General features: G+C 38.8%; 1 protein-coding gene across 10 annotated transcripts in view; it reads right to left on the reverse strand.

Annotated features, from left to right (window-relative positions):
- The window catches only part of LOC127355461 (teneurin-3), a 361,742-nt gene that overhangs the window by 288,568 nt on the left and 54,924 nt on the right, over positions 1 to 18,250 (reverse strand). For 2 of the 10 annotated variants that reach the window (XM_051386364.1, XM_051386363.1), the window contains exon 2: positions 15,896 to 15,976. The exons of the other annotated variants lie outside the window; for them this stretch is intronic. The gene's annotated coding sequence lies outside the window, so the exon portion shown is untranslated. The remainder of the gene's footprint in view (positions 1 to 15,895; positions 15,977 to 18,250) is intronic. 10 annotated transcript variants of the gene reach the window in all.

The raw sequence follows: 18,250 nt of genomic DNA on the forward strand, positions 1-18,250 counted from the left end.
CATGTGAAGTCGGTTGCTCACTGATTGTATGCCGGCTGCCGTAAATCTTCAGCTGCCGTAAAACGACAAGTGTCATGGCGTTGGCATTGAAAAGAAAAGTACGACCTGAAATTGACTTAACAAAACTCAAGAGAAGCAGTACAGTTAAAGAGGTTTTCCATCTGAGATTTGTGCTAAAGGAATTAAATGCCTGTCCCAAATAGAAGCTTGTCCCCAATAAAGGCAGGGGGTGTTCAGTGATTTAGGCAAATAAACGCCCGGGCTATTATTAGAAGTTTTATTAGAAATATTACAACAAAGTCCAACAGTGGACTCGGTAATATAAGTCAGTGATATTAGTGGAGCTCTAATGCTAACGGTGAATTTACAAGTGAATTTACACACACGAGCACACACACACGACCAGAAGGATGGCTCTGAAAAGCGACGCAGCTAGAGCTGGCTGGTTAGCACGTCGGCAGAAAGTTACACAAGAAGCATCATGAAAAATAATCACCATAACTTACTCCCGGTATTTTGTTAGCTTCTAACGAGACTTAACGATCACACTGTCCCTCGTATTAAAACATAAAGTTCCGACAGCAGACTTAGTAACTATAGTAACCTGTGGCATGGAGCTCACAGACAAGGCCTAGCAGGCTGCAGCTGCTCGTTGCTAAACAAAGCTATACAATCTTACTAAACAAAGTAATTCCCACTGTTTGACTCTGGTGCTCATTTATCAAGTGAACTTACATACAGCAGCAACACACACACACACACACACACACACACACAGGAGGGGCTTCAGTATAAAGACAAAGCTAATGCTCCGTGAGCTAACGGTAGCAGTCAGTAGAAAGTTACACAGTTTGTGATTCTCCCTCGATATTACAACATAAAGTCCGACATCGGACTTAGTAATACTCCTCAGTAATCTATTACTGTAACTACATTAACTAACTGTTTATATTAGTCATGGTTTTACTCCACGAACAGCAGAGAGCCACTACAGCTTCTCTGTGCTAATCAAAGTTACAAAGCCTTAATAAACAAATGAATTCCTGCAGTTTGAACATTTCTGCCTTACACATTGCTCCAGTACTCGTCCATCACGTGAATTTACATACAACAAAACACACACACATCTGAATGGAGAAGAAGGCCTTCAGCTAGCTGGCTGAGCTAACGTTAACACATCAGTAGAAAGTTACACATAAAGCAACATGAAATACAATCACCATCATCCAAACTACTACTCCTGGTATCTTTTAGCTTCTCACAAGGCTTGACAGCTTCTGACTGTTCCTCATATTACAACAGAAAGTCTGACATCGGCCCAGCCTGTGTGACTACAGTGTTAGCCACATTAGCTGCATAGCATGTTAATGCCAAGTCCAGCAGGCTAACCTACACAATGAACAGTAAAACAACATTAAATAGAGAAAAACTTACAGTTCCAAGTGTGAAGTTGGGTGACAGACGGTTCGTAGTGGTCCATGAGCTGGTACTCCTTTGAGAAAGTAGGTGCAGTCCTTGTCACATTTCAAAAAGAAATAAATAATCCAAAATAAAATATGTATCTTCCTCTGATGATGGGAGGACGTGCAGACTTCTGTGCTGGTCCATGTAGCAAACATCAGGGCAGCTGCGGCACTGAGCTCCAGGCTTTCAGGAACAGGCAGGGCTTGCAGGCCAAACATGGCAGACAGCAGCAAAGCAGCTCTTGTCCGTGGGTGGTGGTTAGTCAGAGGGGAGGTGGTGCTATGCAAATGACTACATCTGTTACGTAACAAGAGGGGGGAAATCTGAACGGAGCGTTTGAGCTGAGGTCTTCTGACATGACCCGCCCACTAAGAAATGACTGAGTTGATTTTTTTCACAGTTTCTGTGTTGGAAGGCCACCCAAATACCCAAATATGTGTGTACAAACTTTAGAAAAGTGCATTTTGCATAATATGTCCCCTTTGACAACCCACCAAATTTCTAACAGTCAACCTATTTAATCCAACACCTAAGTATCTTCCTCCTCATACAGCAGATTTCAACTGGAGTGTTAAAACATACTAAAGAAACTTAAGTTCCACGTAGTACTAACATAAGGCAAATACATTTGGGAGTACTTGTACTACCTCTGCTACTTTATACTCACTGTACATATGACTGATGTAGCTTTACAGTGTATGTATGTGTGTAATGTTAATTGCGTATACATGTGGATGCGAAGATGAATGGATGTGTATCTGTGCGTGTCCCTCCTTGCTGGAAACCGCAGGGACCATTGACAGGCCCTTGTGGAGCAATTTGAGCCTATGAAGATGTACTAGTGGGAAGCTAAGAGCTAATTAGAGCAGCAGAGGAGTGAGTAGACTATTCCACTGAATAGGGACGGATCAAAATATCTGCTGAGGATCTGTGATTCATTTATCATGGCTTGGGACCCAAACTGTTGGCGCCCTGCTTTTGGTGGGTTCCCACCTGACAAGCCCATTAATATGGTTCAATGAGCATCAAGTCCCAGTATGCAACTCAAAGCTTCTAGCCGAAACTGAAGATTTTCTTTTTTCATTTTTAATATTCACTGATATAATTGGAACAACAAAATGAGGTAGCACTTTTGGTATCACTATGGCTCTGTTTGATCCTATGTAAGGTATCAGGAAACTCATGTCACCATGTGATGTGTGTTTTATTAAGTGGATACATTAAGTAGTACATGTCACTTGACAAGATAAATTAGTTCTCCTCTCTTCTTCCCAGAGGCAGCACATTCAAACATACGTTATATACAGTAGTTGCCCATAGGGGTGAGCTACCATCTTTTGTTGGCACAGCTATAGAAGACCATACACTGATCAGCCAAAACATTATGACCAACTAGCCACCCCGCTGCTACGCAACCCCATACGCAACAAACTGTGATGCACTGTGTGTTCTGACACCTTTCTATCAGAACCAGCATTAACTTTTTTAGCAGTTTGAGATACAGTAGCTCGTCTGTTGGATCAGAGCACACGGGCCAGCCTTCATTCTCCAGTTTTGGAGATACTCTGACCCAGTTGTCTAGCGATCACAATTTGGCCCTTGTCAAAGTCACTCAAATCCTCACGCTGGATTTTTCCTGCTTCTAACACATCTTGACTTGCTGCCTAATATATCCCACCCACTGACGGGTGCCATGACAACCAGATATTCAGTGTTATTCACTTCACCTGTCAGTGCTCATAATGTTATGGCTGATCAGTGTATACATACGTACATATAAATATATACACACATACATATATATTCAGTTCAATTCAATTCAATTTTATTTGTATAGCGCCAATTCATAACAGAAGTTATCTCAGGACACTTTTCAAACAGAGCCGGTCTAGACCGAACTCCTTATAAAATTATTAACAGAGACCCAAGAGTACCACCATGAGCAAGACCTTGGTGACAGCAGCAAGGAAAATCTTCCTTTACACACACAAGTGCGATCTTATGTTTTAGATGTGTAATATTATTGTAATGTTGCTTCAAGACAGTCAAGTCATGCCCATGTATCAGACTGCAACATATTAATCGTATCGTGTATGTATATACAGTATGTGTATATACTGTATATACTGCATATCTTGAGTTAGTTAGCATCTTAAGTTAGCTAGCAAATGTTAGCAAAACATTAGCTAACCATTAAAAAATACAAACCAGGTATAAGAGCAAGAATATGGACAAGTGGTTCATTCTGTGTTTAGATGCTGCAGCACTGCAGCAATTGTATTCGCCAAAAAATAGAGACCGATGTGTTTTCCTCTATGCCCTTGGCTCAGCATTTGGCATGCTGGTGCCCCCTGTGGTGCTTTTTTAAACACATACATATACAAACTCACGGAGAGAACCAGATTTCATCAATTGTCAGTATATTGTGGTATAACTACATCAGGGACAAGGCAACTGAAGCAGAGAGAGATGGAGTGATAGACGGATGGAACTAAAGTAACATATTGTGACAAGTCAATTTCACCCACTCACTGGGGAACAATGAAGCAAAAAACCCTCTATTTGTAACAGTGTGTTTAGACACACACAAACACTCACTGGTGCCACCTTCCCAGCAATTTTTCATTTCAATATCAAAACCAGCTTTCATAGAATCAACCTGAAACCAAAGCATACAGAAACAAAAATGTATAAATGATGAGAGAAGAAATGTAGCAAGATAAATGTGACAGGGGCACAATGCCTTCGAGAAAAACCAGCAAAGAAGTGAACAATTCGGAGGTATTTTTGTAATGGGTCTTCATCTATGTATGTGTGCGGAAATGAATATGAACACGAGGTAATGTGCAAGATACATTTGTGTGCTTCGCCCTGCTGGTGGTACGTCAATAGAAAATTCAGCCATCAGTGCACGCCCCCAATACACATACATGCACACACTCATTAAACACAGTCTACTGCTCTCTCTCTCCCACACTCAAACCAACCATCTAGGAGCAACTAAACCATTACACATGCTAATTATTGAAGGTTTTCATTCATTACACACACTCAAACAAACACACACACACACACACACACACACACACGCATGCATAAACAAACCAATGGGAACACAAATGGTTTATATTTACTTTCCACTATAGACATTCACAAACAAGAAGTGTGGACTGTGACAATGTAGTATGGGAAAATTAGTCTTCAACACGTTTCTCTAAGAACAATTTTCAACACTACTACTAAAACAAATAAAATAAATGAATAAGAGAGACGAGAGAGAGAGATGTTACCTACAGTGACAATCATGATTAATAAAAATAAGAACAAATGCTCAAAATCCATAAAATCTGAAAATAACTAAACCTACAACAGTAGTGACTAGTCCTGCTCATTATATTGGCACATGTGGTAAAAACATCATATTGCCATTATTTTGACTTTTTACTATCAAAATCAAAAAAATAAATTATTGGGTCTGTTTTCCTTAATCTGTAGAACACAATTTGTAGACCAGGGCATCTCTTCAGAACTACAGTACTTGATTATAATGCTGTTTGTTTGTTTATCATCATCAAAACATTGCCATTCAGATGGCTTCTAATTTGCATATTGCAGTTTTGATAATATATTGATTATGGTGCTGCCCTAGTAGAGACATAAAAGAGGAATGCTTTTCAAATCCAAATGAGCTGGAAATAAAATATCAGCCAGAAATGGAAGCACAAGACAAGACAACAGAGTAAAGTCCAGTCATTCACCCTTGGTCTATCAGTTCCTATCACTTACTGCAAACATGTACTGTATAATAATATGATACCTCTTGAGTTCCCATAGTAACAACCATCCTACCCATGTTCTTTTTACTGCAATCACACCTTGATTGCAATGAAAACATGTTTTCCTTGTTGTTTCCTTGTTATTAAAGTCAACTCGGGGAAAAATTTTGAAAAACTAGAAAAAGTTGGGTATGTGCTTAAAAGAAGATTGTGTGGTTGGCTAAACATACCAAAGAAAGAAAGATGACAAATTAAATTCATTACAAAGTTAATTGTGAATGACAGAAAATTATAGCCAGTATAAAGTCCCAAAATAAATTAATTAAAAGAACAAAAGAAGAAGCAGCAAAAAATACAGTGAAAAGCAAACAGAAAAAAAGACAAATGTATTCTCAAAACAGGGACATTTACTCACATAGCCTCCTTTCAGGTCTGAAAAGAATACTGACTATTCCTACCATCCATTTACCAATTGTCTTTACTTTGCATAAAACATATCAACAATGACAAACTATTTATTTCCCCCATATCGAATGATTCCCTTATTTTTTTAGAAAGGCATCAAGAAAGGAATCAAAAGAAATGACAGAAATAATGAAAATGTAACTGAGGACAGACATTTGCTCTTAGATTGAAATGTTTGATAGTAGTTAGTGATCAGTGTTAGACAGTAATGCATTACTAGCTATAATATTACAGTAATTACAGATCACACTGGAATCTGATATGGGCATCATTCCAAAAAATATGATATAATAATATAAAACTCTGATCTGAGAAATACTTCAGAATTGAGTGCTAAGGTTTGCAGTGTGACAGTAGCAGAAGATTGACTGAAGACTTTGGTTTACTCCCTTTCTCTGTGTGTGTCAGAGTAAGGGCATATGTGGGAGGGAACAAACTTGGTTTCACATCAGTTGTGAAACAACGCTGTAGAGTGTGTGTGTGTGTGTGTGTGTGTGTGTGTGTGTGTGTGTTGGTATGTGTGTTTGCACCTTCCTATATGATGCGTTAGCCCGTGTTACTTATGTCTTTGCTGTGAGTTACATCATCACAGAGTGATCGGGGGGTTGGGGCTAGGAGAAGAGTGAGACAAAGTGAGAGAAATAACAGATAGCCATCTTCATTACTCATTAAGACCATCTAAAAAGGGACAAAAAGAACATAGGGGACAGGAGATAGAGGTAAAGAAGAAGTCAGCAAGATGGACACAGACTAAGAGACAGAAAGAGTAGCTGATGACGGGAAACAAACATGCTGAGGACAGCTGGCATTCAGTTGTATGCTGTTATACAATAGCTGAGAATTCCATATATAGACATAGTCACGATGTGCATAAAAATATATGGTGAAATTAACTGTAGTCATGTTAGACAAATGTGTTTTTCAAAAATCTTGAGAGCCTGAGATGCTCAAACTGGTCTCAATTATACCTGCAGCCACAAACAATGGAATAATACAAATGTAAGTGATGTCAACAATGAACGAAGAAGAAACACACAGTGAGTTCTCCCAGTAAAACCTTCTCCACTCACTTCACTACAGTATTAAGAAAATCACCACACATCAATTTCACATCCAATCAATGCAATTAGCCTTCTAATTAGCAATTACATATACAATTACATACACGATATGGTAACGAACTGGATTCTCATCAACAGAAGGCTTTGACTGTTGTAGTCTTAGAGGCCCTTGGTAGGATCTTGTTCACTGTAATTAATGAATGTGTAAGATGTCAGTATACAGTATAGATCCATAAGAATCAAACACCATAAACTACCAGCAAGGACACAAACCATCAAATAAACACTTTACAGTGACTCTGTAATGTATACTCTTATTATAAATAAAACACAAATTTAAATCGAGGGCATTTCCAGCACAGCTGGGTGAGTGCCAACATTCAATGGACAGTAGATGAAGTAGATGATATGCAGTGTAAGCAAAGATGCACAAAAACTGCACATTTGTGATTTATGTAAGCAAAGACAAATACACAGATAATCTAACCACCAGTTACAAATAACAACGATTATTTGTCAGAGGCAGAAAAAAGATGGTTCATTAAACTCAAATCACGCTGGCTAAAGACCAGAAAAAAACACAAGTGAACCGTGAAACACCATTCAATATGTGAATTGTTCAGAGAGCAGCAGTGTACTGTTTCCTCAGATGAATCATGTCTTTCTGCAGGATGAACTGACTCTTAGCTGCGTATTCATCCAGTTACTCTAGATGTAATAATTACAGGAAGCATCAAATAAGAGTCTAGTTGTCTTGTTGGAAGAACAAAGCAAAGTATAGCGTAGTTGGCCATTTCTTAAATCACTCACAATCCAGTTAGGAGTCCTCCTAAAAATGAGCATATTGAATTTCTAGTTAACAATCGTCATAACAAAATACTATGCACATAGATGTTGTTTCACTTATGTTTAATGCTACAGTATGCATCTTCCATATGTTATAAATAGTTGGGTTTTCTTGTTTTATCTTGTTTTTTTGCTTTTTAAAAGCCTAGTGTAAGCGCAGTTCTCTTAGCACCGCAGTTGTGTTTTCCTAAGTCCTTAAATTCACCTTCACATCTTTCCTTGACCTCTTGACATTTTCTATCAAGGTCCAGAGTGTTTAGGCAAAGATTTCTGTGTACTATATCCGTGTGTGTGGTTTGGTGAAAATAGCACAGATCATTTAAAAATGTGAGCTAAATACTGAGTGTATGAATATATACACACATCAGTGAGTGTGTGTGAAAATGTATATACTGGCCTGGATGAGTCGCAGTACATGTTTGTGAGTGTGTTATGTGACTATTAATCCACTAAAACAAGATAGCAGTAAACTGTGTTCCACTGTTAGGCACTACAAAATGTACAGAACTCATTTTGCTAGCTTTTAATTACAATTTGCAATTTTGGGATCCACTGTATTTGTCACATGCTTGTGGTTTTATTTCCCCTTTGCCCAGTTCCAGTACGGTCCAGCACACCTACAGAGCAGCTGCATCACACTCAGCTCTTGTAACAACTAAAGCAGTCTCATGTTTTACCTGCAAGACTCGGTCTCTGTCTGTAAGGCTCTGTCAGCCGAAGAGTCAATCACACAGGAGTTCAAAAGCCAAACCAAGTTTGCTGACTTCACTTACGTTCAGCACCGGAGCTGAGAGTGTTGTAACTGTGAAAGGAAACCAGCCCGATGCTCTGAGTTGCTCTGTTCTCCGTTTCCATCATCCATCAATGTTTACATTAAAGGGGAACTATTGAGCTCATTTCCATCTCCGTATTTTTGTTCTGGGACTCCAATAGAGAAGGTGTGCATGATTCACAGTTTATTTTTTATTACTCATTTATCTTATAAATGAGTATGAGTACATCCCCATCCTCTGTCCCCCTCCCTTAAAGCCCACTTTCTTCTGATGGGCCAGCTTCCAGAGGCCTGCTGAGGGGCAGCACCCAGTCCTTGTGAGCACTACCTCATCCTCTTGCTGGTGTGCTCAATGGCATATGACAGCTACAGTAACGTAGCTTGGAAACCAGCGATATGAGGCACTGAATTGGATTAATTTAATGTTTATTAGAGCCACCAGAACAGAGTGTTTTCTGTGAACAGGCCTCACTGATTACTGTAAAAACACACAACTTTTAGAACTTTATTCACTGATTTTGGTGAAACTGGATCATATTTTGTAGAGAAAATGTTTTCTGGTTTTCCCTCTGATGTCCTCTGGCTGCTCTGCCTCAACTCTGAGTTATTAACAGTTTCCTGATGGAGAGGTAGTTTACTTGTTGCTAGTGGTTACATCCTATAGTTAAAATCAGCTGCCATTAACTAGTGAGCTCAGTTAGCTCTCCTATTAGCTGACTCTGTGCTTGAACTCCCTGAGCATAGAAGTGTAATTCTCATCACTCTTCACGTCTATTGGATAAAGACTGGAACAAAGCACCAAGGGTAGTCACAGAACTGTGTGTGTGTGTGTGTGTGTGTGTGCACATAGGAGAGAGAGTACATGTGAAAAATGAGCAAGGCAGAAAAAGGGCGGTGATTAACACCTAACAAGAGGATTCTTCATTTTTTCCTATATTCCCCAGCCATTTTATCGGTCTTTATGGTTCCACAGGAACCACCTCCCTACAGTTAAATCCACTTGATTGTCTTTTATGATCCCTGAGGGCCAACCTCAGGGGCCCAAGTCAGGAAGTGAAGAGAGAGAAAAATGGATTAGGGCGTAACGGTCAACCTTTAGAAATTCGATCCAAATCTGAAATGTACTCTAAGGAAAAAGCTTAAACTAAAGGAAAATGGACAACTTGGCTGTCCGTTTTATGGTGTATACTGTTGTGTTATAAAGAACAAGGAAAAAGGTCTATTCCCCCCTCAAAACTCTCATTACATTTTCTTTATTGCGCTCATCTTTCTTGCTTTTAAAACTTGTCGACAAGTGACCCCAGCAGATGTTAGCAGGGCAGCTCTTTGTCATCTGCTTCAGCTTTAAAGTTGCAGTAGGTAACTTTTACAATTTATTACAACATTTCTTGTCATATTTGCTAAAATGTTCATTATATCCTGAAAGAAATAAATGAGACAGATAATCTGTGAAAAAATCGGATTCCTTTGGCTCCTCCAAATGACATTTGCTAGAATCTACAGTGGCATGAAAACAACCAATCAGAGCCAAGGAAGATAGTCGATAGTTGTCTCATTCCCAGGTCCCAAAAGCATCGTTATTTGATGATCAAGGAATGAGACTCAACAATTTCTCAGACCTTTTAAAAAAACTGTACCTACTGCAGCTTTAAGGCCTTGAGGTGTCCATGCTCTGGGTAACCATGGAACCTCAGAGTTAAGACAAATTAAGGATACAATTCTATGAAATAAAATTAAATACTGTATTCATTAAATAAAAAAAATTGGCTGATGTCTCGGTTGTCTTTATTTTCTGCAATGCAGATTTCTATACTGAGGTGTCAAATGTAGAAAAATACCTTTAGAGTAAAACAGCATCATACACACACCGTCTACTATCACAAACCATCCATTAGCTTTTAGGATTCTCCACTCATTTACTGCAACATCAACTAAATCCGACAGTAATTTGTCTCTCCGTACTAAGGTAAACAAAGGACAAGCCACTGAAATCCAAATAGCTTATAATTACACCCACATACAGTTCTCATTCAAATATTCATTCCAGTCAGAATTAGTGACTGCTTTGGTGCAAAGCAGTGAAAGCGATGTATACAGTGCTATATGAAATCTAAATAACAGTAATTCCATTGATTTTACGTAGATGTTTGCGCGCAACCTGATCAGACATAAATGAGTATTACGAGGCCCAACAGAGACATTAGCATTATGCTGTTCACACTGCCTGTCCCACATGATCAGAATGCATAACGTCAGAGTCTCACAGTTTGAGGATGGGTGTGTTCATGTGGCTACTTGCTGAAGCTACTCATCCTGTTATCATGTCTGCCTACTGACAGTGTTTCTGCTTGTCTGACAAAAGTGCAAACCCAGTAATCACTGCATAAACCTGGATAATACACAACTGAGTAAAATGATGAGCAGCTCTCATTGGGTCTGTTTAGTAGCTACCATAAAGGTCCAGTATGCAACATCAGGAGGATGTATTGGCAGAATTGTAATAAAAGATCAATTATTATGTTTACATTAGTGTATAATCACCTTAATATGGGAACTGTTGCGTTTTTGTTACCTTAGAACAGTGGTTTCCAAGCTGAGGGTCAGGACCCCCACTAAGGGTCAGCTAAGCTTCAAAGGGGAGTGTGAGACCATGATTTTAACAGGGCATAAGAACACTTAAAAAATATACATAGTAGGCCAATATCTCAGTCATTTGTTCATTTCTGTGAAGATAACTAAGTAAAATTGTTATTGTTGAATTTCAGATTATTATTTAAGATCTAAAATTTCAAAACCTGTACACAAGGCATATTCACAGAGCCTTCACTCTCTGATAAACAGCCTCGCCCTGCATTAGAAAAGTTAAAACAACCAAAGAGCTGATAGAACAATGAGGAGACAACACTGGATTTTTAAAAGCCTATTATGATTGTTAAAAAGTTATAAAACACAAATTACTTACGAACCCAACAACTAACCTAAAATTGAAATAAGCTACGACTTTTGTGTTAAATTGGCACAAATGGAAATACTCACTTTTCATGGTCTGTGATACAAAAAAAAATTGGGTTTCAAAATTGTATATATAACAGCCTCTGTGTTTGTAAGATTGTGTGTGGTTAGATCATGTGCTTGACTCTGCATACATGTATGCAGATTAGTGTATGCAGATTAGTGTATGCATGTGCCTGTGTATGTTGCCCAGCATAAAATGCCAATCTGACCACTTTAGTGAGAAAGAAGAGTAGATCGAACAAACACAAAAACTGTTGAAGTGGACATTATTCCGGAATCATTGTGTGTGTGTGTGTGTGTGTGCGTGTGTGTTTGTGTGCGTTTCCCTGTGTCTGCATGTGCAAGTCCGGCCATACTGTTCTGTTGAAATCGCTGTGGGACTTTTTAGTGTTTTAGTCAGACAACATCATATATCATGGTGTTTTTTATAACCCAAAGAGCTGTCTGAAAAAGAGCAAGAGAAGGGGGGTAGAGCAGGAGGAGAGAAGAAAAAAGAGAGAAAGGAAGACAAAAAGGAAGATGCCACTTGAAATATTTTAAGTTTAACAGATGTGAGGAAAAAGCGCCTCTTGTCTTTGATATTCCTTTTCATATATCCAAGGCCACATTCAAACACAACACAAAAAGATCTAAATTAAAAAAAGAATAGTCCTTGGGAAAAATACTATTTTGTAAATGTCTTCACAAACATTTTAGCTCTGTTCATATTATTTAATCGTGGTTGCAACATTCACTACTAGGGGTTTCCTAGATGTGTTCTGATGACTACTCTCATTATCATCAATATCATATTTACATAGATTATCTATGTAGGTCATAACTAGTTAGTCACATGTAGACACAAAAGTGGGTAGTGATATCACAATGTGTGAGAATGTAATTTGACAATGCAGATGTGGAACAATTAATGACAATACTGTGAGATTGTCAGTTTTCATCACCAAGCAAACTTACAGGTCTATGGCTCTTAGTGTCTTAGGGCCACATATAGGGCTGCATGATACTAGTGATAGACCGATTAATCAGGCTGATTATCTGGCATTTTGCGACAATCGCATCGGCTGATGATTGCACTCATGAGGCCAATAAACAAAAAATGTCTCCACATCTGCAGGTGCTGTGGAACAATGTTAGCACCTCTCCCTGTGAGTTTTGGGAAGGTGGTGAAAAAGTTGGTTTCAAGCCCTGTACTATAACTTTCATACATCCTGCTGGCAAAATAATAGAATTACACATGACTTTTCTTGATTTTTTGGGGGGGCTCTGCACAAAATTTTTTTCTTAAATCTGGAGAACAAGATTTGTCGACCATTTTTATTATAATGTGCACTCTAAATTCACATTAGAAAGTCTGTCTGTGCCCAATAATTCTCGACTAATCGATGTGGAAATACACAGATTGACTAAGAAGTTGGCATATCTATCATTATTTTATTCTTTTAGCATTAATAATCTCTCCTCTAGTCTGGGTGCCTTTAATGATGTTAAAAAAGAGGCCCCCAACCTAGGTGTTATTTTTGATTCAGAATTGTCCTTTGATGCTCTAGTGACTAAAGTGGTACAGTCATGCTTTGCTCAACTGAGACAGCTAACCAAGATCAGGTCATTCCTTTCCTCTGCAGACTTAGAAAAGGTCATCCATGCTTTTCTCTCTTCCAGACTTAACTACTGCAATGCACTTTTTTCTTTCATCAGCAGGCAACATCCAAAGACTGCAACTGATACAAAAAGCTCTTGCCAGGCTTTTAACATGTAAGAGACACAAACACATTACACCAATTCTGCCCTTCACTGGTTAGCAGTGAGTTTTAGAATTGATGTCAAGATTTTACTACATGTTTTTACCTCTTAAACTCCACAAGGACATCTAGGTCCTCGACCGACATTACTGTCTTTTAGAGGCTGTAGCGGGCTCAGAAAGCTAGAGGGAAAATACTGTATCATCTCAAACTAGATGACCTGGGGTATCTACTGGTATTGGTATGTCATATCTAGCTTGTTGGGGGCCGAGGGCATTCAGAGCGTGTATGACTTTCCTATCTGTTTGTAATGTAGTTACGGTTTCTGAGCAATTTCCAGAACAGAAGTCCTCGCCAACCAAATGCCAAAAACTGCGATTCCTACATAGCTTATTTACACCTGGCATTAGAATGCGGCTCCACATGTCTATATTTTCCATATATTCCCCGCTGCATCTACTCAGAGTTTTGTCAGTCAGTGTTCATTACTGTCCTTTTTTTCAGTTCAGTGAAACTAGCTCTATGGGGTTTTATAGTTTAACTGAACTTTATGAGCAGGACAAACGTTTTTGTTTTTTCGACTGTGTGGAAATCTATGTAATCTATGTTTCACAGATGACGAAGAAAGACAATGCCAGAAAAAGTGTGCATCATGCTCCCACCACAAAACGTCTCTCCTGTCGTAGGGCTGCTGACAGGCTGTCGGCCCAAGAGTCACTCACAGTGGACAGCAGCAGTGGTCATTCAATGTGGCCCAGGACACATTAGCACTCATGCACACCTTCCCTTACACTACAAAAGATGTGGTCAAATGCATCGCAGATCGGATCAGAATGCGTCTCAGCGGTCGTTCACACTTGCATTCTAATACCAAGACTAAACGGGCTTACAGAGATTCTCCAAATGTGAAATGTTTTTAATACCAAATCACAGCAAATCAATTTTTATACGGTGTTCCTGAAGGTCTTGCCATTTGAATGTAGTATTTAGAAGGGATTTTGACCCATGTGGGAATCTAGTAGGCCTGGGCGATATGGCTTAAAAATAAAATCTCGGATTTTTTCACACCAAACCCGATTTACGATTTTAATCGATTTTTTTGTAGACTGTTTTTAGCGGGTTATTGTGGGCTGCGGTCCTGTATATCTCGCAGAGAGCAACATTTTCTCCCACTACGGGAGCCCAAAGGGAGAGCCGGTGTTGTGGAAGTTCAAGAGAAAACCGATTTTAACTAAAAATAAATCGTGTTTAACTACAAATTCGAATTAATCGATAAAATCGATTTATCACACAGCCCTAGAATCTAGTGGTCAAAAATGGCACCAAATCTGCATAAGAAATGGTATCAACTTTGGTGGTATCAAAATTTCTTACAAGTGAGCATGGGAATAGCCATCATATACTTCCATCATAATGTTCTGCACTTTCTAAATTTGAAAAGGCAGATTTAGGACTAGAAAAACTTTAAACTCCCCCTAAGGATCCCCTTTCCCCTCTAAAAAAGACAAAAACTAAACTAGTGCAGGGAGGGGTGGAGTGGAAAAGCCTGGCTCCTGTTTATATCTGTTACTTGCTAACTCCCTATAAGACTGTTCACTGCTTGAGATCGTCCGAAAAACTATGGCTGTGCAATTAATCGAAATATTATCGAAATCGCATCATGGCCATGTCCAATATCCAAATCACAGAAGCTGCAATTTTAGGATAAAAGTAAACAGCATTATAATAAAGTAGTGCAGTGCTGCAGACATGCCCTGGCCTAAAAATCTTGTTCTCCAGATTTAGGAAAACATTTTTGTTTGGTACAACAAATATCACATTTTAAGTGAAAAAATATGAATTCCCACTAATCATACATCTCATTGCAAAATGTATTATATTGCAATCAAAATAATCACAATATGATGTTTTTACCATATTGTGCCACAGCCCTACTAATGGCTCCAAAATCTTAAATTCTCACCAAAGGTGAGCGAGCTGTCTGGCAGTTGTAGAACTCCTTACTTGATCTCAGGCAGGCAAACTCAGAATATTCCTTTAAATCTCTTCTTAAGACTCATTCTTTTTTTTTGTTGTTGTATCTATTTTATCTTGTTGATATCTTAAGTCTTATATCTTATTTATATATATATTTATTTGTTTTCATAGCAAAGCACTTTGTAACTTGAAGGGAACCTGAAGGGTGCTATATAAATTATTAAGTTATAATTATGATGTAGGTATTATGTATTGTTAAATGCAATTGCCAGGAATGATCCATTTTAAAAGAATAACATTATAAGCACATACCTTTGCACAAATTCTGAAATAATGGCTACAAATCTGTAATGCAAAATATGGAAATAAAATGAAACACTAACCAAAAAAAAGGTTTATCCAAATTTTTCAGACATGCTTTTCCTCCTTTCTTTCCCAGCTCTGTGTGTCCAGGACAGTGGTGATAAGGAGTAAAGCATGAATGAAATGAATTGAATCATGTGCGCCAGCTCTGTGTGTTGGGTGTTTAGGGCTTAATACATGACTTCCTGGGAGTTCCACCAACTCCCTGTGCAACAAATGAAAGCCAGTACGGTCTAAAGAGCTAAACTCAGCCAGTTGTCCTCTGGACCGAGTGGGCTGTGAGTGCACTGTGAGTGCACACGCACACATATGCATGCACACACATACAAGCACACTGGCCTATTTGGCAACTGTAGCTCGTTGCATCCCTTGCAGCAGAAATAGCGTGTGTGCATGTGTGTAGTCATACATCATTACCGGTGCTGGCAGGTGTGATGCAGAAGGGAGTCTTAGGTTGAAGAATCAGTGTCGTTCAGGACCGTACAGTAGTACACAGTGCTTAAAAAAACAAAACAAGCAAACATGTTGGTAAGAAATGCACTAAAGGAGTCAGGATACTACTGGTTCCAGTATGTAGGCCCAGTGTGGCAATTACTTTTGATTGCTAATTCTGGGAAAGCTAGGTCTGGCGTATCACTAAAAAAAATGTTCTTCAGTGATTAAGACTGAAATGACTGAATGATTCTCAAAGCCAAAAATGCAGATTATTAAAAAATATAATATGGTCACTGGACAGAAAATACAGGTTAGTCAAATGCAGTGCATACACTGATTGAAGTTCTCTTTTTTTCTTTTCATTTTATGATTGCTCTGTTATTTCATAGGATACTGTTTACTTGCATGTACAAAGCTTTTGGTCAAAAAAAGCATTCATGCTGAGTCGAGGCAATTGCAGCAGTTACTTTAAACACCCATGGTCCGGAAGACCTTGCTAGAGCTACTGTATGTCCCATTTGCTGAGTGTACTTTACACATTGCCACAACAGTAAGTACATTGAAAGAGCATGTAAGAACACAGGGTAGCACATTACAGAGAGACACACTGCTTTTGGGATTAAAAAGAAATCAAAACATTTTCCAACTTTCTAGCGTAAATCTTAAATAAATACACCGGCCCCTTAGCACCTCTATACTAAAAGACTTGTGCAGGGATTCTAAAAGCAAAGAGACATGGCACAGGAGAGTGAATGAGCAGGAAAGTGAAGCTGAAGAGAGAATGAAATGGTTTGGTACTAGGGTTGCACCGATTTATCATCTGAAGTATAGACCAGTTGGCAATTCACCGATATTTGTCGCTGTCGTTTATCTCTTGTGTCGCACCAAGTTTGGGCTGGCTAAATCGTTTTCCAGCACTGGCAGAAATTGCACACAAGCACCAATGTGGTCCACAGCACAGCACAGACAGTGAGTGGCTGTTCAGCCCTGCGTCTCACGTCTCGGATGAGACGAGAAATAGACTGAGCTGCAACAATTCAGAGATACTTATCTTTGTAGAGTTCTTAGTTCCCCTGGGATAAAAGGGCAAATAAATAACAACATTGGTATAGGCATCGGCTATTGGCCAAATTGTTACTTTAAACATCGGTATTGGCCCAGAATTTCCCCATTAGTCCATCCCTATATGTTGCTTATTTGTTTTAGGTTAATACTAAATGACAAATAGCAGCAGATAAGTCATGGCGTGCTCAATCGGAGTTGTGTTGTAAGACAAGCTGACTGTCCTCCTTCTAACAGCAGAGGGGTGACGACATATTGCCAAATCTGGATTCTGACTATTTGATTTGAGCTAATCTCAATCCTGACTCGTCAGTCATTGTTTATATTTGTTTGTGCCAATGCCCAATCAAATCTCTGCTCTTTGAGTCACCGCCAAAACACATTACAAATCATAACATAACACAAACACAGAGAGAGAGGATATAAAGTTAACGGAGATACAAAAATACACATAGAACAAGACAGCTGTACTGGGACTAATGATGTAACTGTCTCCAGTTAACCGTCTGTTTTAATGGACACAAATGTTCAGAGAAGCTGACCTTTCTGTAACTGATGTGTATTGCACATTATTTATTACTCACTTAACCAATATAGTCAGGGAGATATTTTCTGTGCTGCTTCTGTATTCTAAAAGTGAATAATATTAATGACATATTTCATACATTGTTTTTTTCTTTTTTGAAAGAATAAGGATTTCTAAATGCATGACTTAATTACTGACACTAATTGCCAGTGAGTATGATTCAGGGCTGTCCCCAACTAAAGATTCGACTGGTCATTAGATAAAGAAAAAAAATAGTTGACTAGTTGTCACATGTTTATTATATTAATTTAATTTAAATTCCATTTATACATATATTAAATGATATTGGAAAAGTATGTAAGTTTTCAATCTGAATGTGTCAGAACAACCAGCAATGAGACTAAACCTTTTGTTAATTTATTTCAACACAGTACAACATCACACGAGTCTCATTGTTAGGAATAGGAATAAATAACTCGCTACTAACTCGCTCCTCTTCCTCCGTTTCATTCCTCTCCTGTCCCTGCCTGTACCTGCTGTGTCTTCATCCCCTCCATAGTCAGACCCACTGGAAAGCAGCTGGCCTGCGTTCAGGCTGGGAGCCACGCTAGTAGTTTTTAAAAACACCCATATCCTTTGAGCTCGCAGTCTGGGTACAGACAGCTAATAGGGCCGCTAACTAGCTAGTGGCTAGGTAGAAGGCGCAGCTCCAGAGTGGAGTTAACATTGTTTTTATTTTTCTGCGACTA

This window comes from Dicentrarchus labrax, unplaced genomic scaffold (assembly GCF_905237075.1).
Source record: "Dicentrarchus labrax unplaced genomic scaffold, dlabrax2021, whole genome shotgun sequence".
NCBI lineage: Eukaryota > Metazoa > Chordata > Actinopteri > Moronidae > Dicentrarchus > Dicentrarchus labrax.